The sequence below is a fragment of the Podarcis tiliguerta genome (assembly GCF_965153285.1).
Source record: "Podarcis tiliguerta genome assembly, chromosome: 7".
Classification (NCBI taxonomy): domain Eukaryota; kingdom Metazoa; phylum Chordata; class Lepidosauria; order Squamata; family Lacertidae; genus Podarcis; species Podarcis tiliguerta.
In genome coordinates this window covers 31,020,755-31,046,535 of record NC_139540.1, presented here as the reverse complement: position 1 = coordinate 31,046,535, position 25,781 = coordinate 31,020,755, and the positions used below count along the sequence as shown (strand labels likewise).

At 40.8% G+C, this 25,781-nt stretch overlaps 1 long non-coding RNA gene across 1 annotated transcript in view; it reads left to right on the top strand.

The window, feature by feature from the left end:
* The first annotated feature begins 24,204 nt into the window (after positions 1-24,204).
* The window catches only part of LOC310681781, a 3,403-nt gene continuing 1,826 nt past the window's right edge, over positions 24,205-25,781 (top strand). The window contains exons 1-2 of the long non-coding RNA XR_014513614.1: positions 24,205-24,831; positions 25,663-25,779. This is a non-coding gene — a long non-coding RNA (uncharacterized lncRNA). The remainder of the gene's footprint in view (positions 24,832-25,662; positions 25,780-25,781) is intronic.

Below are 25,781 nucleotides of genomic sequence, written 5' to 3'. Positions count from 1 at the left end.
GGTCGTTAACCAATCAGAGTAAGTAGTTTCTAGGTCAAGCAGACCTTGGCTTTCTGCCAAGAGTAAATTGACACTGCCTTGAGTTAATTGTGTGAAGCCAGAATCTGTAAGTTTCCATGAGAATCAATTAACAGAAACTGAACACCCCCTCACAGATTCTGCTGGACAATTAACATCAAATAACACCTATGTAGGAGATTATTTTTCCAGCAAACCTAAACTCTTGCACATTTGCTTGTTCTTTATCTTTGCCAATGGTTTAGTTAATACATCTGCTACATTTTCTTCACTTGATACATAAGTACATGTGATTATATTGTCTTGTACACAGCAACGTACATTTTGGTATTTTACAGAGATATGTTTGGAACGTGATTTGAAACCCTCTGTTTTACTTAAGGTTATACAAGCCTGATTATCAATGTAAACGCGTACTGGTTCTCCACAATTTACATTTAAATCTGCTAACAAATGCTTGAAATAAATCACCTCGTTGCACAATTCACTCAATGCGGCGTACTCGGATTCCGTTGATGACACACTTACAATGTCTTGCTTGCGTGAGCGCCAGCTGATTAAAGCTCCACCGACCATTATGACTAGTCCTGTGACAGATTTTCTATCTGGCAAATTTCCCCAGTCACTATCACAATAGCAGGTCAACATTTCATCCTCTGAAGAATTTAATTGTAACATATAGCCAATTGTCTGTTTGAGGTATCTCAGAACTTGTTTTACCCCTTTCCAGGCATTTAGTGTGGGTTTTGAGACCAATCTACTTAATATGCCTACTGCATAGCTAATATCAGGTCTGGACCACTGTGCTAGATACAATAAACTTCCAATTACAGAATGATATACATCAGGATGTTCAAATTCAGGACTCTCATCTATATGAAGTGTTTTTATGAAACCTTGATCCATAGGCACCACTGCCCCTTTGCAATCCTGCATCCTGTATGTAGTCAGTAGTTGTTTAATTTTGTTCTGCTGACTAATTAGGCAGCTGCCATCTTGGGCCCAGCACACTTCCAACCCTAGATATGTCCTAACCGGGCCTAAGTCTTTCATTTTGAACTTACTGGACAATTGCTTGGCAAACCTTTTAGTTTGTTTATCAGTTTTGCAAGCATACAATACATCATCTACATAAATCAGACAAAACTCTTGATCACTGCCTGTACCACGTACATAAACGCAATTGTCAGCTGTACTCTGCTTGAAACCAAATGACACTAAGGCCTCATGGAAACATTTGTTCCAAGATCTTGCAGCCTGTTTGAGACCATATAGAGCTTTGTTTAATTTCAACACTCTATTGGAACCTGTCTCATAACCAGGAGGTTCGGCTAGATACAGGTCTTCTGATATTGATGCATGTAAATATGCAGTCTGGATATCAAAATGGTTTAACAGAAGTTTTCTCTTTGCTCCAAGCGTTAGAATCAGCCTTACACTTTCCGCCTTAGCAGTAGGGGAAAAAGTCTCGTCATAATCTTTTCCAGGCCTCTGAGAGTATCCTTGAGCCACTAAACGAGCTTTGTATTTGTACTTTCTTGTCACCAGAGGTTTAAGTTTGTACACCCACCTGCAGCCTACAATCTTTGCCCCCTCAGGCGCTGCTACTGGTGTAAAGACCTTGTGCTCATTCAGAGAGGACATCTCTTCCTCCATTGCCTGTTTCCAGAGCTCTGCCTCCTCTTTTGGTAATTTTAACACCTCCTGAAAACTCTTGGGCTCTGCAACTACACTAAACACATTTGCAGTATCCGGAGAAAAACGCACCGGAGGCACTCCTTTGTTTTGTCGTTTAGATCTTCTGGGAGAAAATTTTTCTTCTGACCCACTTTCCTCCTCAGAACTATGACCTCTCTTTTGTTGCTTAGCAACCGGTCTCTGGCTAATTCCACTTTCTTGAGAGCTCTTATCTGAACTTTCCTCCCCCTCAGACTCTGATTCTCTATGTTTACCTTCAGAGTCATGAAGCTCCTGAGAAGGTTCAAACCAAACCTCAGTATTGGCATGTAGTCTCTCCCAGCCACTATGTTCACAAAAACTGGCATTCCTGGAGATCACAATGCCATTTGTCCCTTCAGCAAAGCGGAAACCTTTTCCCAGCTCCTGGTAACCCACAAACACTAACTGTTTGGTCTTAGGATCTCCCTTCTTTCTCATTTGTTTTGGAATTAATACCCAGGCTTTTGATCCAAACACATGCAAATGGTCAATTTTGGGTTTTTTGTGAAACAATTTAAAGTACGGAGTTGTACCTATTGTTTGATGAAAGAGCCTATTTTGGAGATAACACGCGGTGAGCATGCTCTCCCCCCAATAAGACATGGGCAAATCAGCATCATCAAGCATGGCAAACATCATATCTTGTAAAGATCTATGTTTTCGCTCTGCAACGCCATTCTCCTCTGGGGAAAAAGCGTTCGTTTTTCTATGCCCAATGCCACGCTTTTGTAACCAATCTCTAAAAGCATTTGACATAAATTCGCCACCTCTGTCCGTCTGAATCCTTTTGAGTTTAGTGGACAGAAATCTTTCCACAGATGCCACCCAGCCTTTAAACTTAGTGAACACGTCACCCTTATTCTTCATGGGAAAAACCCAAGAGTAACGCGTGGCGTCATCCACAATTGTTAATGAAAAACGCGATCCACCCCTGCTTACAGGAAATGGACCAATTACGTCCATGTGAACCAGCTGTAGCGGTGACTCACTAACTCTGTCACTTCTGGGGTACGAGACTCTGTGGGTTTTAACCTTTTTACAAACATTACAATCAAGGTACTTGTTACAACTCTTTAAATTACCCCCATCAGCCAATTCAGACATTTTTAGTACACTTTTCCAGCCAGCATGCCCCATTTTCCTATGCAATAAGTGCACACAGTTGTCATGTATAGCTTTGTTATTCACTGCAGGCTGAGATTTACTGACTACTGCTGCAACTTGAGATCCTGCTTTAAGCCAAAACAAGCCTCCCTCTGACTTAGCAGTGCCTAAAATCTCACCAGCCTTCTTAATAATGCAACTGTCTCCTTCAAAATACACTTTAAACCCAGCTTTTAGCAAACAGTCTACAGACATCAGATTGCTCCTTAATGAAGGTACACAAAGTACATTTTGCAGGCATTCACGAAGACAAGGAACAAAAACTGCACCCCCCGAAATCACTTCGGAAGTACTTCCGTCTGCTAGAGTCACCTGGCTGCGCTGTGCTGAGTTCTTGGAAACAAACAATTCATCTGAATTTACGATGTGCCGAGACGCTCCCGAATTGACCACCCAGACAGCTTGTTTCTCATCAGCAATCTTGACCTCTGCGGTCACCAGCTGAGCCGACTGTTTTCGTTTGAAGAATTTCTTTTTACGCTGCTGCTGCTGCTGATCTCGTCTCTGCTCCTGCACCGGCCACTGAGACTTGACCAACTCCGGACATTGTCGTTTTAGATGCGCTGAAGACCCACATCGGAAACAATGCCTAACAGCAAGCGCTGACTCCTCACCGGTACGCTGCTTTTGCGTCACCTCTGGCACGGCATGAGAACTCCTTCCAAACCGCCCGCCTGTAGAAGCCTCTGCAGCAAACGACCTTTCTTGCCTCTTCTGCCATTCTTCAATCAAACGCCCAGTGACATAACTGACTGATAAATCACGCTCCTGTAAACCTTCTAGAGACAAAACTAAATTATCCCAGCTTTCCGGGAGAGAACTCAAAATAATAGCCACCTTCTCCTGCTGGTCTAATGTACAGTCTCTTTCCTGTAGCGCAGCAAACTTTAACTGTAAACTGTGTAGGTGTTCCTGCATTGTAACCCCAGGCTGTAACATTGCCTTGTACAATGCCTTGCGAATGAACAGCTTGGAAACCGCTGTCTCACGCACATGGAGTTCTTTAAGTGCTTGCCACACACCTCTAGCTGTCTTGATTCCCCTCACATACGGCAACTGGGAATCTTCCAGCCCCAAGACAATTGTGGCCCTTGCTCTTTGGTCTTTATCGAGGTCTTCATCATCAGGCTTCGCAGGAAACTTACTCACCACTTGCCAGAGACGATCCCTCTGCAGCACTGCCTGCATGCGTTCCGACCACAGCAAGTAATTGGAGTCATTCAGACGCTCAAAAGCCATCTGAACTGGTTGTGAGGCCATCTTGAGAGCGATGTCCCTGGAACCCGGAACCAGCTACTCACGACCACCGAGAGAGAAAACAGGAACCACAGCTACCAGCATTCACACGCTGCGTCTGTTGTCCTTGTGTCCACTGCGTCACCAGCTCACAACAGTCAGGAACCAGCCAGTGTCCATCTGCTGCACCAACAGCAACAACAACTTCTGGAACTACTGGAACCAACACCGTTGATGCTGACACCACCACAACTCAGGCTGGCAGCACATTACCCATAACCTCATGGAACTTTGAAGTGTCAGGCATAGCTCTAATGGCTTTAGCCCAAACGTAGCAGAGTTTTCCTGCACAGCGAAGAAGCTAGTTGAGGTGGAAATGACTAGTCAGCTAGACTCAGAATAACTATTTACAGGATTTATTAAAAAGGAAAAGAAACCAGCAGAGTTTCTGCATATAAAACAAAGCAAAATAAATCCTTTCTTTCTCTCTCTCTCTTAACCATACACAGCACTCCTACTCCTACCACACCTCACACCAAACTGTGCTAGCATTCCCAGATAACAGAGTTGAGTGCTGGTCGTTAACCAATCAGAGTAAGTAGTTTCTAGGTCAAGCAGACCTTGGCTTTCTGCCAAGAGTAAATTGACACTGCCTTGAGTTAAGTGTGTGAAGCCAGAATCTGTAAGTTTCCATGAGAATCAATTAACAGAAACTGAACATGTCTTTATTCATGGACCCTACATCCTCTCTTGGGTGCTTGAACTATGGGTGTTTCTGAGCACTGCTGAAAAAAACACTGTTAGGGATTTCAAATTCTAGAGCTTAAAATGGATTCTCTCTCCTAACCCCATCAAGCCACTTGGATAGTACTGCTAAAGACCCTTTTTTACTGCCTTGTTTTATGGCTCAGAGGTAGCCCTGGCTAGTATAGCATAAGGTATTCTGGTCTGGATAAGGTGTTTACTGTATTGCTTTGAAATTCAGCGTCAACAATTGTCTCTTGCATTTGCATGAAGTTAAGCCAGTCCTGGCAATGCGGAAAGAGTTCAATTTCTCTACTTGTTTCTGTTTTGATTGAAATTGACATCTCCACCTCTGACACTTTAGTGCAAAGTTGGAGTAGAGTCTTAGTTATTGTAAGAGCATTTGAGGTTTCCAACAAAAGCAGCTAGTGTTCTAAATCTAGTACATATGAGCACTAAACAGCGATGGAGAGGTAGATTGTTGGCAGTTTGGGTAATGATGATTTACGTAGATTTCCTTTTATTTTAAACTATACCTTCATGGCTCTGGAATTAATATATTTAGATGAAAGCATTGCCTAATAATGATGGACTGCTGGACTCTTAGCATTCACAAAATATTTAAAACTGGGAAATATGGGGCACTGTTTAAAACCCAAGAGGGAACATTCAGTTTTCCAGACACCACTTCCCTACATTTTGTGTAGCTATATCTTAATTATTAAAATACTTTAAGACTTACCTCAGTGCATATACTGTCTTCACTTGATACAGAAGTTGGGTGATTTATGTGAATCTTAACATCTGGCAATAAGACTGTTCTAATGAGTTACCTTTTTAAAAGTACGTCTGTCTGCTGGAGGGAGCGGGGATGCAATTAGACACATTAGCACTTCTATGGATTGTTTGGGAGACTTTTCCTAAGGAAAATATGAATGATGCGAGCTGTAAAAAATGTATTAACACCTTTGGAAGATGAGAATCATATGAAATTAATATTTTTTTACACAAAAGCTACTTGAAGAGAATGTCAGAACTTTTAAGAATAGGAAGTTTTAGCCATATAAATTGTCTCAGAACTGACACCAGCCATCTTCTACCCTCCCCAGAATTCCAGTTGGAGTGATGCTACATCATGCATGGGGAAGGTCCTTAGTTTAAAGGTCTCAGGGAAGTTGCTTGCAAAGGAGCCGCTGCAGAATTCGCCCCCCCCCCAGCTCTTGGCCAGGAGTAGGGGGAAGGGGAGCAGCAACTTCCTCCCCCGCCTCTCTCCTAACTGTATAGTTGATTAATTTAAATAAATAACTACATACATACATTTAAAAACTGAATTAAACATAAGCCCCGCCCCGAACTACTTTGGGAACAGATCCATGACAAGTAGTCCCAGGTTAGCCCAGAGTGGGTTGCCCTGATTTGGGATCCCTGGGTCGAGGGCACTGGGTGCGTGGGGTGGGGGCAAGACTGTTTCTCTGTCTCCCACCCACTTCCAAACTCTACTGAGTATCCCATTGTCAAGGCTGGAGAGAGACTGCAGACCATTCAGAATCAAAGTTATAATTATGATAACCACCAGGTCTGTCAAGCAGGCCCTAGGATAGGCTCATTCACGTAAATGAACACAATGCTATATACCAAATTATGCATTTATATTATTAAGCACCAGCATATCCATTTCAGTTATTTTTGTTGTGCTTTTTTTGTGTGTGTGTGTGCAAAGTATTGGAAATTGTGGGGAGGAGCAATGAAAAGTTGACGAAAGTTCCTACACAGTCAGCAAGTTATAGAAGTTCTTACTACATCGTAATCGTGAAAGCATGGTTGTAAAAAGTTAACACTGCACTGAGGTTGAAGATGTCACCTCAAAATAAACTCCTAATTAGGAAATGCAATTCTAAGTAGTTTTATTTTTTTAAGCATGGTTTCTAATTGAAACATTGAATCTCTTGTGCTTTTTAACAATCTGTAGTTTCAGCTGATTTAAGAATCTTACGTCAGGGTTCTAAGTATGCAATTAGCGTTGGTTTAAATGATGGCAACATGCTGTAAATAAGATTCTTAATTGTGTTTGCAAGATTAAAATTCAGCCTTGTTGCTCCTGCCCCCTCCCCCTGATCACCACCTTCTTTCTTTGGTGGCAATGTGGTATATTCACATTGCTACCTCTAAATGAATGTCAACTTGTTTTACCTCGACTGGAGCCAATCGATACTTCATTAGGCTGAATTGTCTTGTGCCCATGCAACCTTGAAGCTGTGGCTTAATTACCACCCGTATTATGCAGTGGCTCTGAGAGCTGGGCTCAGCTGTGTCCGTTCTGAACAAAAGCCACACACTTACCTAAGTTTGGGGTGGGGGACGCACTTCAGAACAGATGCCATGAAATATGTGATGAGTTCACAATTTACAATGACGGCAACCCCTTTCATGATGTGGAAACTTTCCCAAATCATGTCCAAAAGACTCTGCAAAACTTTTCAGCAGCAGTTGTGATAGCGTTCGTGTTTTTCTTCCCTGGCCCATCGTTGATTTGAGATAATTTTTAAATTAACAGCAAAAATAACATTCATCTAAGAGAGAAGACAGAGGGAAGTGCAGTCACATGGCAATCATGACAAATGACATCTCTCGTCTGAGAGTCATGTTTCCTCACTAGACTGATTTGTCATCCTCATTTTTGACATTTTTCATCCTGCTATGAAATCACATTGACAGAATAAGATATTTCTACACTTAACAGTGGGCTGCGAAAGATGGCTCCTTGCCTCCATTTATTTTTTGTTTTATGGCTACACATTTTGATTTGTAAGCTATTCAGTGCTGAAGTCAGAATTCCCTTCCATTTGCAAAATGAAAAGTTCGCGCTGCGCTGCGGTTGAACGGCATAGCAGTGTAGCTGCACTGATACGGAAACGCTCTATAGCGCAAGTGAAAATGGGCACCAGGTGAATGCTTCACCAAGGAATGAAGTCTCATTCTTAGCTGAGAACAGCTACACACCACATAATAATTTTCTTGACTAATAAGTAATTCATAGTGTACACTTTCAATATAAATGTATGCTTCTAGTGCTGTTAAGGAAGTAGTGAGAAACGAAAATAATAAAATAAACGAATGAATAAAATACATTATAAATACTTCAAATATGATTTAAAACCCATAATTACAAAAAAAGAAACAGGAACAGAAATCAGCACTAGTTTGATAGCCAGGAAGCCTTTTCAAAGAGGGAAAGATTTAAAAATCAAATCTCTCTTCAACCTGTTGCCTGAAGGGATACAGGTCACTTCAGCTCATCTTGCAGAATGTATGGAGTGGCTTTTAAAACCAGTAGCTTCTACTTTGCCCCATGTCCTTTCAGAGCACTCATTCACTTCAAAGGAGAAAGTCCTAGTACTGTCCCAAATTCCCACAAAAGGAGGGGGGGGGGAAATAACCCAGTCGATACCCTAAATATCTCAGAAATCATCAATGGGGACAGCATGTGAAAGGCTCTTCTCAAATGTGCACCATTTGAGTTTGTCGGTGTCTTTGTCCAAAGTGATACATTTCTCACTGTCATTATACACAATAAGCTGGGAATGCGCTTGCTGAACAAAACTTTTTGTAAAATCTATGCAGTTCACCTCTTATTAAGTAAATTGTGAATACCCTAATAATCCCAAGCACCTGTGGCTTGTGGAGTGTGGAAGGCATAGTTTATGCTGAACTTGAGGCTTTTATCGTGTATCATTTTCTTCCTTCCAACTGCTTCCTGGCTCAGTTTGCTTTTGCTGATGTCTAAAATGAGCTCTAAAAGCATATATAAAGGACTGTAAATAGAATTGTCTCTTATGGTCATCTCTGTAATGCTACCTGTGAACTCTTGCAGTTAATTGGACTACAACTGGTGCCAAATCTGTTTGCAGACAGTGGGGTGTAGAAACTTACTGCCTCTTTTCAGCATCACCTTTCATTGAATATGTCTCTCCTCAGCTTTTTATCTGAGGGGTTTGAGAGACTGGATCTGAGGAGGAGCAGGTCTGAAAAGCTGAAGACTATGTCATGGAAATAGTACCAGAGATAGCAATTCCCCAGGGAAAATAGTTAAGAAGCCATAATTAATTCCTTTTTTAAAAAAGGTAAGAAATGGAAGCCTTGTCATCTGCTGCAGACATCCAGCTCCTTAATCCAAAGTTTGTTTGCAAGAGGAAAGCGGCTATAGCTCAGTGGTTTAAGCACAGACTTGTATGCTGAAAGCTCAGGGTTCAATTTCTGGCCTCTTTGGTTCTTCCTGTTGCTGCTTTTTGTTTGTTTGTTTGTTTGTTTGTTTGTTTGTTTTGTTTTGTTTTAAAAGGCCAGTTAATTAATGGTAGGAGTGGAGGAATGGGACCATTTTGGGGTTGGTGTGTGTGTGTGTTTTAGAGCTTCTTATTTCCCCAATCTTCAAATCGCTTTGCTCCATTTCTGCATCAGTTTTCAATTTTTATTTTTAAAGTGTGCATGAAAACTCAATAGCCTTTCTTGCGCACTATTCTAATGTACGCCTCTTTTGTATGCAATTTTGCCTAATATACTGATTTTTTGGGGGGTGTGCATTCATTTGGAGGTATACTGCAATGTTTGGAGATGTGCAAATTTCAAATGGGAACTGCATTTGAATTTCCATACTGGGTTGAGAACTGCAAGTTAGCAAGGCTTTTATTCAAATAGGAACCAAATGAATTTCTCTTCTCTTCCATTCCATTTCTGCTCAGGGGCGTAGCTAGCTGCTCCAGCACCCAGAACTGTGGGTGTGGGTTGATTTGTGCAGGGGAGTCCACCTGGCAGGCGCAAGCCCCACACTGCTGTTTTGGGCAGTGCAGGGCCCCGAGCCACCGCCTCATTCCTAGGAGAGACGCATGGCTCGGGTGCGCTGCAGGCTCCGCCCCGCAGTAAGTGCTGCCCCCTGCAGTGTGCCATTTTGTCACCCCTCACCCCCCTCCTACGCCCGTTTCTGGTTCTTCCTTTCAAAACCGTAAATGGCTTGGGACCCAAGTATTTGAAAGAAGCACCTGCTCCCATTCCAACCTACCTTTACACAAAGAACCTCAGCCCTTCTCCAGAATTCCCCTTTGTCAGAGATGTGGGTTTGTTTCAGTGGCAAAGAAACCTTCCATGGCAGGAACACTCAGATATGTCATGTGATCTTTTCTACCTTTTGGGCACCAGGCGGAAGCCTTTTTGCTTACTCAGGCATTTAAAAAATAAATAAAAACAAAACCCACGTTGCTGTATTCCATATATTTCAAACTCCCTGACTTTTACTTGTGAGTTTATCTGCTGGCTGTTTTGTATGTTCTCGTTGTTCTTTTCCTTGTTTTAATATTCTAAAACCACATTGAAATTCTATAGAAAAAGCATCATATAAATTAATAAATCATAAAATAGTAGAGAAATTGATAAGCTGCATGGTCAAAGGTGTAATTTGATAGAAAAATTCAGTCTGACATTGCATATGCCCTATGATTGGAAGAAAGAAATAAGACAGTAAGGATAGCACCAGCTCAGGGTTGCCACTTTTGAAAATAAAATGAAAAACTTGTCTCTCAAGGAGACAAGGAGAGAAAGGTATGGAGTGGTATGGAAAGGTATGGAGTGGTATGGAGGGGTTTTTTTGTTGTTGTTTGCAGCTGGCCACTTGCTCAGGGCTTGCTGTCCTAGGAATTGGGGTGTCATCAAATGCAACATCTACAAGTCTTTTCTTTACAACTTTCTACTCATGGTCTGCCACCTCCAGTCACTGCTTCCTAGATTTACTTATTCTTTCAGTCAATTTATATACCGCTTTTTTAAAAACAAATTTCTAAGAGTTTTATAACATAGGTTAAAACATCTTAAAAGACAAATACAAAATACACCCATTGACATTTTTAAAAAAGTAACCCACTAAATAGAACATTCTCTTTAGCACCAGAATAAACATTACACATTACACATAAAAAATCTGCTACAAAGATAACAAGGAAAATTCACTTTGTCCGGCATAGTAAGCAGCTAAAGAAAATATGTTCTAAACGTCAGGAAATATATTTTTACACAGGAAAAATCAATTAAAAATGATGAATTCCACATTTATTAATAACGTGATTGATAACTAGGCAATAGAAAAATCAACTCTTTCCAACCACCATTTGCCAGATCAATCATACAAATAAACAAACAAACCAATCCAATTAAATTCCCAGCCCCCTCTACAACAACAAATGCAACAATCCCACACAGCTAAAAGTGCATTCCATTCAGTTCCACTCAAGCACACCTTTACATGATCAACATTTTCATGATCAAGACAATCGTTTTTATTAAATTTTTATACCACCCTTCATCATTCAAACATATAAGCACTTTAAGCCAACATACTCAAACTTACAATTCAAACAAAATGTCAAATAACACTGTCCAGTGCTCAGTTTCTTATCCTCGCTCAACAACCCACCCACATGTCTATGCCATGAGACCCAGACACACCTGGACAAATACTGACAAAGAATCAAACAACAGTACACACACCTCAAATAAAGGACCCATACTATGCACTCCCCCTTGTCTCTCACTTAGTGGGGAGTAGAATCTTTTCCCGAAGGAATATAGAAACCATGTTCTCCAACTTTCTAACAGGCCAGGTAAATGAATAGTAAGGTCAACTTTGTGGGTGATACCACATTATTCTGGCATTTAAAAACCTGCAGGAGGAAGCTGTGCACACTTCAAAATTATCCCTCCAAAGTGGTAAATTAGCTTGAGCTTAAATCAGGGTAAAGTTATGTATGCACATTGTGGGGTGCGGGAGCCTAACTGCACTTATTGGGTATAGATTGGCAGGGACTATCCAAGAAAGATACCTTGACATAATAATAAAAAGCTATTAGAAATATGTGGCACGTAGAGGATTCTGTACTAGATCATCCGATCTGCAGGACTCTTTGTGGTCAGAAGAGTGGTTATTTGGTTGTATTAATAAATATAAATATTCTTTAACTATGCATAGAGATTTGGTTATTTTTTTAACCCAGCCAAATATGACTATGAAGTTTTTTTTTTTTTTTTTTTTTTGGACTGGCAAAACCTATAGAGAAAGGAGGACACAGAAGATTTGGGTAAATCTGTACTAGTGAATGCTGACAGGTGACAACGCAGATGCGAATGAAACTCTATGAGGTTTATTACAGTGAGATGGTAACGCTGGCAATCTCTTCCATATTGATTTAAGAAACATTTTAAACAACAGGAGAGGATTATGTGCTTTCACTCTGCCTTGATCACTGTTCCCTATGGCACAATGATTGTGATGGTTCAGCTATAACATTGTGGCAGATAACTAAAACTCACTCAAGTACTCAAAGGCTACTTTGTACTCACCAAGTACAGTTCTAACATATTTTTCTTCTTGCGTCTATGTTATAAAGTGGCATTTGCCATTCTTTTATAGGATTTATTTTGGGCTGCAGTATTCTTGGCCCAATCCTGTGCTCAGGGTAGCTGAGGGGCTGTCAGATGTTGTGGACCACCCTCTCTGCCACTGGTGAAGCCAGGAATCACTATATGCCCACTTGACCACTTCAGGCTGCAGAACCAACACTTTTAGAAATGCTACATATTTGTTCTGCACTTTCCATGAGTTGATTCTTCAGTGTGGCAGGACTTACACTCTGGAACTTCTTTCCCATGGATATCAGGCAGGTGCCTCCTCTGAATTGTTTTTGGCACTTGCTTAATGAATGCTGAGTGTGTGTCTATGAGGGAAATATGAAGGCAGTTATACCACCTTATCCAACTCTCTACTGAGCTTAAGCTACCAGGGTAGCAGAGGAATGCCCTGCATTCCTATGTTTTTTTTCCTCCCATTGAAAGCAATTGGGTGGAAATGGGGAGAAGAGATTTAGCATGACTTAACTTCTCTGAAATTTGAAAGTACGTCAGGGGACCAGGAAGATATTGGCTCCAAGCCACTTCCCTTTTGGCCCTACCAATTTTAAGAGCTTACATTGGTTAAGTCAGAGGAGTCAGGGGGTGGGGAGGTAGGTTACAGTGTTGATTTCCCTGCATGCCACTGGAGCTCTGCCACTGAGATCAGAGAGTTAGGACCATTCTGTGCTATGGCCTCTGACATTCCCTCCTATGGACCGCAGGCAAATAGCATCTTAAAGGCCATTGATGTGTGTGAGAGAAAGAGAGAACGGGGCAATGTCTCCTTTAAGAGGATGCCTGCCATGGCAATGCTTGCATGGTATTCTAGAACACATTTGTGTGGTTGTTGTTTTTACCTCAGAGATTTATTTAGGCAGATTTGATTGCATTAATTGATTGCATTGGTTTTTATCATGCACACTGCTCAGAAATCTAATATGATAGAAGGGTAGCACGTAAACAATAGACAAAAGCAAATAGGATACTTCTGTTTTCTTTAACTGGAAGCCAGCCCTCATTATTTAGTTTATGCACAATCTGCACCCAAAAGCTGGTCTCTTGTGCTGACCTAAACACATGGGGCCACAACAGATTCCTGAAGGTGGCTCAATCAGATAGCATGTAGGATCAGGCTGGATTTTCAGGACCTTGGATAGCTCCTAACAGACAGCTAGCTCCAATAAGGTCTGTGACTGAGCTGAAGCCTTTCATCCCTCTTAGACCAGACTATCCCTCCAGGCCCAACTTCCTTCTTAAGAGTGAAGACTCTTAAACAGGCTTCCAGCCTATAGCCTAGCACTTCAGCACCTATCCATCAAATTCCAACTCAAGTTTGTACTGCAGAATGTGAGGCTTGTGTAGAGGGGATCAGGCCTGGGGAGCACATGAAGAAGTATGGTCTCAGGGAGTTCTGGTCTCTCTATCTCTTCGTTGACAGGCTCTCTCAGTGCTGGGCTTCTGCTCAGAATCTCCACCAGTTTTGCCACCAGTCTTCCTGGCCCTGACTTTTCCTCCTCTGTGTCAGTGTCCTGGCTGCTGCCCACAAACTACCACATGTCTCCAATTAAGCAGACTGCACCCAAGAGCATAATATGACATCACGACCAGTAAAGACCTGCATTGTGCTCTTTTCGGTACCTGCTTAAAACATTATTGTTTTGAGAAGCCTACCATGATGCTTAGAAAGTTGGGGTAATTTTAAACTTAGTATTTTAACTTTTGTATGATTGTGATTTCTTTCCTTGATTTTATTGTTTTAGCTTTCTGTAAACTGTTTTGAGGGTTTTTATACAATCAAGTGGTGTATAAACTTTATGAAATAAATAGGTGATGTATCACTGTTGCAGGGGCAGTCAGTTCCAAATTAGAAGGGAATGCCACCAAACTGCTGAGGGCAGACTATATTAAAATGACAGCAAAACTTTGTTTTCTTTTTAAAAAGACAGAAAGAGAGAAACATGGACCCCTGAGTGCCTCATCGATTGTGAGCCCACTCACACCTGAATGTTCTGAGAATTCACCCATCTCCAAGATTAGTCCACTCTCCAGGGTGCCATTTTAGCCCACTCCTCCAGCACTAACTTAAACAGATAATAAAAGGCTCCTGTGAACTCTGTGGCATTCACCCACAGATAGTCTGCCCACTTTATCGCAGCACGAGTTCCTGCTCTCAATTTGCCTCCCCTCTCCCAGTCTCCACTAGGGAGTTTCTATATTAGGTGTGATGGGTCTCCTCCTGATGCAGAGACACAGCAGACACACAGGGAATGCTTCCTTGGATGGTGGGTAAAGCCAATCCTTATGCACTGTGGATAGCATCTGACACTGCTGTTGTATAAGCGGAACTGATCTCCACTCATCAACAGTTCTTCTTCTCCCTCCCTTTGCTCCTGTGGCCTCCTTTGCACCCAATTGGCTCAAAGGGGTTAGGGGCCCCATAAGGGGGGATGCAGGGGGTGGAAGGGATGGGAGAGGAAGGGGAAGTCCCATTGCTTGAGGGGGAATCCTATCACACAATGTTGAATACAACCCATCAACAAAATGTTTCTCGAGATAACTACAAGTTTGTTTTTTAAACCATAGGTCCATTATTCATAGCTTGAGCAGAAGTAGCCTTATACAAGACTCCTCACCCACTCAACAAGCAAAGCAGGTCCATCCTATGGACACACTCCTGAGAGCCACTTTGTGATCATATGAAAGACAGCTATGAATGCACATCTATCATACACAGGACTTCTCCACACAAGCAGAAACACTAGCCAATCAGGATTTTAACTTATATGGAGGAGCCCACATCATCATACTTTCATGTAAATGCTGCTAGACTTCCTTCCACACTACTGCTAAACATATGACCATAGGTGGGCAGAACCAGTCAGCACATCATTGATGGACATGCCTAGCAAATGCAACCTTCTTCTCAACCATTCCTGAATGCATGGATGAGTCATGTGCAAATCCCTGCTATCTTTTTTAGTTACACCCCGTTTGGATTACTGTCATGTGCTCTGCGTGGGGTTGCCTTTGAAAAGTGGTCAAAGAGCTGCAGCCAGATTGTTGACTGGGGCTGATTATAGAGAACATACGACTCCCTTGCTAGAACAGCTACCAGTCTGTTTCTGGGCACAATTGAAAGTGCTAGTTATCACCTCTGAAAACCTACATAGCTTAGTTCCAAGCTATCTGAAATACTGTATTCCCTCATACAAACCTGCCCAGGTTTTGGTATCATTGGGAGAGGTCTTTCTCCTTGGTCCCACCACTCTCACAGGTACATTTGGTAGAGCCTGGGAGAGGGACTTTTTGGTGACTGCTTCCAGACTCTGGAACTCCTTCCCTAGAGAAGCTAGGCTAGTTTCCTCCTTGTTATCCTTCCACTGACAGGTGATGACTTCCTTGTTCCAATGGGCTTTGGGGAATTGACTGCTTTTAATTGAAGGGTTGGTGCTGTGCTGCTTTTATTGTAGTTACTGATATGTTTTGAACAGATTTTATCTATGTATATAGTTTTACTTCTATCTATGTTCAATTGTATTTCAGTGATTGACTTTTCTATCTTTTTTTAACAATTCTTGTTTTCATTTGTAAGCTGCCTTTCATCCTGTCACGGGGGAAAATGGGGTGTAAATAAATATAGTAGTAGTAGTAGTAGTAGTAATAGTAATAGTAGTAGTGAGGTTGCCAGAGTATGAATTTTAGTGGCAAGGTTATCCCTATCCTGGAATGGCTGTTGCTGGAAAGCCAACCAGAGTTGGAAAAAGGTACTCTTTGCTGCTGAGGCCACTTGGGACATGCAGCAGGATCCCAAGATTGCAAACCGGTGCATTGCCCTCCAGAAAAGGCTGTTTACCTTATTCCCTAGGAACCACCAACCTGCACGACTTCTGTCTTGTCACCATTCAGCTTCAACTTTGTGGCCCTCACCCAGGCCATCACTGTGTATCAGTCGTTGGAGAAGTTGAGTAATGTCATCTGCATGTTGATGACACCTTGGTCCAAATCTGGCTGATCTCTCCCAGAGACTTCTTATAGACATCATGCAGAAAATAGCAGGACAAACTGAGGTTCTGCAGAACTTGAGAGAGCTTCAGTGAAGGCTGGTGTTGATCTGTCAGGGTCTAGATTTAAGAGTCTGAGACTTCATATCTCCCAACTGTGCTCAATAAGTGCAGGAATCCCACTTCTAAAACAAACTCTCGAGGAATTTGAGGGACATACCGTTGCTTGAAGTTTCACACTTTGCCACCATTGACTGGGATTGGAATGTGCCCTTCCCCCTGGAAATTAATTGTCCTGGAGTGATGGCTGTCTTGATTCACACTCGAGAAGCTCTGAGCTATCTTCTCTGGGTTCAGAGCATCCTCCCCAGGGAGTTTTTCCCACAGACTCTGAAATCTAGGGGATTCAGGCCCCAATGATATCCTGGGCAGATGGTCTTGTCTCAAGGTCTGAGTCTAGGGAGAGAAGTCTGAGAAAAACAAACCTTCGTTATCAGAGATCTCTAAGTGCTTCTTGATGTCAGTTTAAAAAAGAGGTTTTCAGTCTTTCAGGGGACAGAGGCCATGAGACTCTCAAAAGATTGGTTGATGACATGCTTATTTTTTCTTCATTTCTCCATGCTGCCGGCAACAGAACTAATGGGCTGCATTGTGTTGCTTCATACAAACCGACTGAGTTGAAGAGTGCTGTACTGGGAATTTATAGTTGATTCTTAGTCACCAAAACTTGGGCAGTAGACATTGCTTCATCACTCTCACTATCAGCATTTAAAGCCTAACAAGAAGCTAAAACACAGCTTTAAGGAGCCATGCTCCAGTAACCAACTCAGTTTTCCTATATTTTGGGGTTATATCTGACAACCTGCTGACACATCTCAGTATGTCTAGGAAACCACATGATTAGAATATTTAAAGCTGAATGGATAAATCTGAGATGGTGGATTCTCTGGTTCGACAATTCATTAAAAAAAACACCAAGACTTGGAAAGGCTCTGAATTATAGTAAAGTTTACAAGTTGTCTGAGGTGTTGGTGTGAATAGTTTGCTGAAAATAGGACTTCACACATACTTCCTGATATTCTTTTTCAAATTGAAGGATAGTTTGAAGGACCCTGTATGAGAAGGGGGGAAGGGGGGGATCTTACAGGGTGAGATGCTATGAGAAGAGAGGGATACTCCCAGGTGAGAGCTGGGCAGGCTCACCTTTTTCTATATGGGATAAAAGTTAAGATATAGCAGTGAGGGAGGATTGTGTAATTTTCTCTCTCTTTTCTTCTAGTTTCTCTCTTATTCTAATTCTTTGTAATTCAGTTCATTCTTTTTATTATATCATGAAAAAATTTAAAACAACTTTTGTTTTTTAAAAAAGGACTAAGGTTCTTATCACACAAGCAAAAAAAATCCACAATTGGTTCGAATGTCTGTTTGTCCACCCCAGCCCCCATGAATATCAAACTTTTATCCCAAATAACCATTGCAGTTGTCAAAGACTTCCATGGATTCACCAAGCGACCAGTTCCCTTCTCATAATCTGGTTACAGAAATGGGCAAGGGAACCTGTACACTCTCCTCCTTAAGGATTTTGGCCAGTCTCCACATGCCAGCATGCCCAGGTAGCTCTTATCTCATTTCTACTTCAGAACCTCTGACCTGTAAATTAGTAACCTGGTCCCCAGCTGTACACTAAGGGGATGTGCTTATTCTCTTTATACAGAGCCCCAGGTTCTGTAATTCACCTAAGCACTCCTCAGGTGAGTTGGCTGGTTGCATGCCTACTGGCACATTTGGCCAGTTTGTATTGTCACGCTCCCATTGGGCTTTGAACGCAACTATACAGCTATGAGTGGAGGAGACCCTGTGGTCTCAGAGAATGCGAATCTCTCCTGGAGAAGGTGAGGCTGCTTCTGTAGGGGACATCACAGGGGCAGATTGGCTTGGGGAGCTGCCAAGGATGGCCGCAGTATAAGCATCGGTGTTAAAGATGGCCTTGCTAGCAAAGCTCTGTGTCCAAATATTCCAAGTGCAGGTGAGGAGGTCTGCCTAACGGGTGTCAGAACCATGTGTCTTGGACACTGATGCTTGTCTGGATCTGGGCCACCAAGTCCTCTGCCAATGCCTCTCTTTTTCCAGGTGGATGGTGTCTAGTTTATAACAGAACAACATGGTTGACTGTTTTACTACAGTGTTCATTCATTCTTTTTTCAAAAAAAGTGTTCATTTTCTCACTGCTGAGTTGAATGACTGAATCCCCTTCAGGCCCATTTCCATGGGAAGCTACTTAAATGCTGCCTAACTGTGGAACATCTTCTAGAGTTCCTTTTGCACCACCCGGCTGATCTATAAGCCAACAAAGACCTTGCGTCAGGATGCTGTCAGCGGCTCCTAGCCCGTTGCCCAGGACAGTATAAAGACAAAGAAAAGTTTCTTACCACCCTTTTTTATTTCAGTCTTTACTGAGAGAGGCTATAGAACCCAGACTCTTGGATAATGGTGTTGTCCTGAGTGACTCTCCACCCCCCCCCCGTCTCTTTTACTTCCTCATTAGTCAATTCTACGGGTGCTGCTATGTGCCTCTGCTCTTTGCTCTCCTACTTTTCAGGCTCGCCAGGTTCTGGGAGGTGCGGCTTCCAGAGGGTCTGGAATGCTTTCTAATGACAATGTGTCAGTCAGGTGTTGCTCTGGCTCTCCCATGATTTCCCAGCTTTCCCCCTCATCTGCCTCTGAGCTGCTACCTCCCTCAAACCCCTGTTGTAAATCTATACTGTCTTCCTCTTCCTCCCCCCTGGAAAGCTCAGGATAGGGAAGTGGACTCCACCATTCCTGCTCTGCCTAGTCCTTGACACCTTGATCCAAAATTTGGCCCTTTGTGTCTGAGATACCAGAGCAGGGACAGTTTGCCAGGAAGGAGGTTGGTGGAGAAAAGAGCCTATTGGAAGGCAAGAAGGAGAAGGAAGGGCAAGATCTGGAAAAGCACCAAATAAGAATTGCTTAGCCATGTGAATAGTTTCATTTTCTCACTGCTTGTATCCCGTGTCTCTGTAGTCAGTTGGGCTGAACTGCTGAAACAAACTAGCATAATGTCAGGATAGAGGGTTCAGTCATAATGGCAAACCATAACTAAACCAAGATTCACAAATCAGCTTCAAACCATAGATAGGATTTGCGGGCCACAAACAAAACAAATGGTGAAAATGCTCCGGAAGACTTGTAAACGTCATTTTGGTAGTCAAGATAATCCCAGGACCAATTGTTATTTGATGCAAGAATGCGTTCACATATGTTTATCCCCTTGCTTTGATGTATGCTTATTAATTTGTTTTGTTGTTATTATTTGTTGGATTGGGATGCTTGGCTATTAGCCTAGGGAAGGGAGCTATCCATAAGACTTGGATTCCAACCACCTATTCTTTCATCAACTAGGGCTGGATCTACATTGATCTGGAAAACACTATTTAAAACACTATATACGCTATAAAAATATATAGCTCCCAATGCAATTTCCCATTGGTGAAAGTATGCTGCTCTACACTGCCCCCTGGTTACATTTTTACAACGCATTTTTAACGTTGTAACTCACCAGTGTCGATTAGTCCTAGGTGGACTGATATGGGAGATTCTGGGCAGACTGATGTATGATGTTTTCTGTATAAGTAATGCATATAATTGCCTCGGTGCAGACAATCATGACAAACACGTGCTGTTTTGGTGTTCACTCAAGTCAAGGCTGCAAGGCTTTATAAGGCATTTGTAAGTTTAAATTTTCTTCTAACAAAGCACTGGAACCGATCCTCTGACATTTTTGGCATCCTTCTTTGGTATCCCTGCATCAGACCACTCACACAGGCCTTCGGTTCAGGCCTGTGGCTCAGGACAGCAAGTTTGGGCATACAAGCAAACCATGGTTTAGCCTTACTTTCAAACATGGCCAATGAGTTGCGACTAAACGGGAATTTTGCATGTGCACGCTGCTTCTGTTTGTAAAACTTGCAATTATTCCTTTTTTCATGGTTGACTTGTGATCTGAACAACTGCACAGCTTTTCAAAGTGTTCTTTACTCAACACCTTCAGATGTGCTGGAGCTTAAGGGCTGAGCTTCTCTTTGCCAGGGGAAAAAGAAACTGGGACTTAGCTACTTACCATGGCGACTGATAGGCTCCTGCAAATTTCTATTTTCTCTTTCCAACATTGCTAACCTCATCTCCCCAGGGTCTGCAATTTCTGCCGGGCTGTAAACCAGCAGGGGCAATAACGGTCTCTAATTTGTAATCATTCGGCCCACGTAAGGAGGGGCTGGATCAAGTGCTGATGGGCCTGCCTTTATTTAATTAGAGGATGTGTGTGCATTTGTAGCATAGAAGTATGCAATATTGTCTCATTGCATTAAAGTTGTTTTCTGATTGCTGTTCTATGTGTACCATTCATTTTGTTCCAACTACAGTACACATTGGATCATTATTAGCATTAATAATATTCAGCACTGTGCATATTTTTCAACAGAAATTGTTTTTGCAAGAGGGTAAAAAAACAAGGATAGCACCTTGTAGAATTGAATCAGACTGTCTGCTTTTGAATTCTTACCTTTTCCTTGTGCATACACCCTATTATTAATGCACATTATTACTTCAAGTATGTCAGAAAAGGAGACAAACAGTCAGAAGCAGAAATTTCTCCCTAATTCACTCTGCCTAGCCAGCAAAATATAAGGCAAAATTATTCAGGGGAAAAAATACAATTTTCTGTCATCTCTGCCATACACTGATAACAAAGCTACAGGCTAATATGTTTTGATATTTTTGTCACTCGTTTATCATGTGACCTTTCATGCTATCATTAATACAGCTGAGGGACAGAACAGGCGAACTGAAATAAGGGTGTGGGGAAGTCAGATTGCTTCTCTAACAACTAACGGTCAGTCACAGCGATTTATGCTTTTCTTCACTGTAGCTCTGACTGAAGAAGAGAAATTGTTATTAAAATTTGATATTACTGTCTAGGCTCTGCCACTTAGAATTTGCAACTTTTAGCTCTGATGAGAATGCTTGGAGGAGGAGGGTTTAATAAATTTCCCTTTGAATTATGATATTAATACAATACAACATGCTTGCTTAGATATTCAAAGAGTGCAGGGGGAAATCATATTCAGGACACTGGTACACTGAGTATTAGTTGTACCCTTCAAGAATTTTATCCTAGCAGCATATCTGAATAACTAGGTTATACAAACAATGCTTTCTGTTAAAATTAGTGTCTCTCTTTAGTTTGCAAGGTATAAAAACAACAACTAGTAAAGGCTTGTATTAATCAGCATTATTTACAGGAAATACTGGATAATGCAGCACATCTTTTACACTTTCTTTAATGACAGAAGATGCACATATATTACATTTGCATTTGGCTTGACAACATTTCTGACAATTGTGCAGCCTTTTATGTAGGCTATAGAGCCTAGTCTGAGGGAAAAAAATCAGTCTGGATTTAATTTATATTTTACCTTAGTGTATAAAATTATTTAACACAACACACAGCTGAGAATGAACTTTGTAGCATCCTAGTAAAGGCAAAGAGTACAACCTTTATGTTTTTAAAAAATCTTTCACTAACCTTTAGCTTCTCGTCCTTTCAAAACGCTGCAATTTTAAATTTTTGAATTAAGAAAAGATTGCAGATAAGCACTGGGGTGATTTCGACATTTAATGTATAGGGAGTTTATGCTAAATACATCAAAAGATTCCCACCCTCCATTCCCCACCCATTGCCCCATTTCTTAGGATGTTTGGAATCAGGTATGAGATAGAAAAATTATATACAAGCAAAAACGTTTACTAAAAAATGTTTTGGAACTTGAATTATGCCCAGAAAAGCTGCCTTTTAATTGTATCTCCTTTGGGATAGTTTCTAATCAAACACATTAGACAATTACCTTTATTTGTAAAAGAAAGCAACTGTATGTCTACATTTCAGAATGTATAAATAGGTCTCAAAAAGAGATGGTTCTATTAAATGGATTGACTTAAAATGTACTGCAGGATATAGAGACAGGGCTAAAATTTCAGGTGTGCAAAACAAAGCTTAGTGCCTGAAGTGGACATATACAGGCTTATTCACATAGTAATATTAGTATAATTAGTATTAGTATAATATATAAACACATTTTACTGTTATATGCTACAAGAATCAGGATCTAAACGGCTTAGTAGATATGTGTCATATGGTTGGGTCCCCCCCCCCCCAAGATAGAATATAATAATTATTTTCCTTTCACCTATGTGTCCATCTGAGCCTAAGTAGCTGTCTATAACTATGGACACAGCATGAACATTGTATTTATCATTTCTTTTAGATTTTCTCGCTCATCTTAATACATATTTTCAAACAGAAATGCAGAGTGGTTATGCAGTTTCCTGGACATTTTCTTTCTTTCTTTTGCATGCTGTAAAGATTTCATCCAAATCTATTCACAGATTGTTCATTTTAGAGCAAAATGATTTTTTTTTAAAAAAATATAGAAATAGCATATCTTTCGAAAAGAAATTTCACATACAGCTTTATTTACAATGCTTAACTAATGCTATATAAAACAAAGAGTGCCTTTTGAAACAAATATGCCTGAATATGAGTAAAAATTGTCAGGTCAGTTAAAGTGGTGTGTGGGTGAATATACATGACCAGCAATTTTGAAATAAAAGAGTGTTTGGTTTATTGAACAGGAGATTCCACAATCGATGTAAAAACAATCACTGGAAGGGGATAAATTAACATTTTATAATAGAAAGTGTGTGACTTTAGAACAGAATGTGGATGACTTTTTCCCCCTAATTCTATATCGCGAACAAAGAATTGTCTTCCCTTTGCTGCTCTATCCCTAATGGCAGCCCTGACCTGGAGATGCATCTTGTATATAAACAACAGGGGTAAATACAAATGCATCTCCATACTTGCTGAGCTTTATGCTGCTGTGGAGGATAGATTATTCATCCAGCACTGCATTATATAGAATCCCATTTTCATTTTTATAGGGAATGCATATGTGGAAAGGGGGAAAGGTGGGGGCAGTGAGGAGGGGGAGAATGTTGGACTGTTAGTCATAGAAGATTTAGCTGCATTCTGCTAAGAGTACCCAACTAATTTCATGTGGTTTAATTGAACTGAAAGCTTGTGATTTTAGAAGGGAAGATTTAAAATCTTTACCCCAGGATAAAGCAGTGCAAGAACACAACTCTGCCATGTGTTTGCTTGTTTTTCCTGGAGTAGACCCATTTACTTTAGTGGCAGTATCCCAGGGGAAGTATTATTATTATTACTATTATTTTAAGTCTCTGGGCCACCTGCATGCATTGCTTACGTAGATTTCTTTTTTTTAAAAAAGCCAGTAAAAATATACTTGCCATTTTCATTCATTACCCATAAACTAAAAATAAATAAATGGGGATTTTATTTCAATTGGAAACAACAACAAAATGAGAGGCCTCGTGATCACCTAAAACCTAGAAACCCAATGAAAGATTATGCGGGTCTTTCTAACTTGGTGGCACGTGCTGATTTGCTTAAATGGGATGCGATGCAGCCAATTAATGCTTGTGTTAATTTTACTGCAGAACACCCACACACTCCAATCTCTCTTTCCCATTCTGGCCACATTAGATTTTTGCAGAGCCAGTGGTTTTTAAGACTGGCATTCATGTTTGCATGTAAATAAAGCAAGAACCACAAACAAAGCCAGCAATCTTACATACTTGCCTTCAGTGGTAAAGGATGGAACGCCTGCCTGCTACCAATCAGCAAGTGGTTGCTATGGTTACAAGGTCAGGAAATATGCCTTTTCCCCAGTTGTCCAAGGCTTGCACATGTCACTTCTGAAACTATGAATTTTATATACAGGTCAGGAGATGCATACCAAAGAAATAAATAGTGTATTGGACCATAATGACAGCTAACGTTCAAATGTCCTTGAATTTTTTTTTTTAATTCTATCCAAACACATTTTGTCATTTTGAATGGGTTGGGGATTTTTTGTATAAAACTGGAGCAATTTCTTCCTGTAATGAAATTTGGCAACGTAGGTACAAACTATGCCTTGTTGCAAGAAGCTGCACTAATAACTTGCTTCAAAAATAATATTGTGCAGGGTGTTTAATTTGCTGCAGTGGGTTGGCTTTTTAAAAAGTTCTTTAAAAATTACAGCACGGCAATATTTTAACATAACTGTTTGATGCAATTTAAGAACTCCAAACGACGACTACTTTCTAGAAAACAAAATTATGAACTTTGTGCTTATCAATAGATATATAGACAATACTGTGGTGATGCTGTGAATTAAATGCAAGTGGTTTTGTTTGAAAATAAAACTGCTTCCTTGCACAGTATATATTGGGAAGTTCTAATATATAACCTGAAAATGATAGTCTATGTAAAATGGCTAAGTTGTGAATTCAGCTCTTGATGGTTATATGTCATTGAAGACTTTACTAGGAAAATTAGTCAAAGGCCTCTCCAGGGACTTTGCATTTTGCAACAGATAAGGTAGGTCAAGTAAAGCTGGTTATTTCAGGGTCTGTGTTATTTTTGACTTGTATTCTTTAGTATTAACTTACTGATATTTCTTTTGATATCATCTGCTTAAAGTCAAGATACATTATATATCAGATATGAAGAGAATCATTATTTACTGTAGAGCTTATAGTTCTGAAATCTACTGGCTTAGAACATTGCGAGGAGGATGTGAAATTATATATAGCATATCTGGCAATATTAAGTTATTTTACTTCACCCACACTGTTAATTAAAAAGCTTGCTACAGCCAGATACTTATTTTTATTTTAGTGATGACGTGTGTATGTGTGTTGTTGTTTTGTTGTTGTTTTTCCTAGCTGAGGATTGAATGGACAGTGAAATATTGTGTACCATTTCATAGCACAACGTCTGGTACAAGGCACTTCAAGCAGTTGTAATGTCATTATTTTGTATCTGTGTGTAAGTTCCTTATATGAATCTTTCTAATGAGACGTGAAGAATATCTCCAATCATGAAATAAAAGTTCAGGGTTTCTCTGTGCTCTGTGTTTCTTATTAGCTTTGCAACTTTGCTATAGTTCTTGCAACTCGTCCACTGATGCTAAAAAAACAAAAAACAAACCCTCACGTATATTGAAATAGGAATATAACACAAAGGAGAAGAGAGATGTTGTTCCCCCTTTCCTTTTGGATTGCATCTTTTGTTCAAATGAATATCCTCACCGCCCCCCTTTCTCTCTCACTCTCATTTGGCCAGAAAAGATTAGTCTGTACCTTGATAACAATCCTTCCTATTTCCCCCTCTCTTTTTTTCATTTTTTCTTTTTTCTTTTTTTTGCAGAAAGCGGCATTCAAATGAGAAACTAAGCACAATTCTTTTCAACAGGCAATTTACCCCATGACGAGATATGCTTTCACTTATTTTTCTCTGACATTCTCGCATCTAGCAGCACAGCAGGT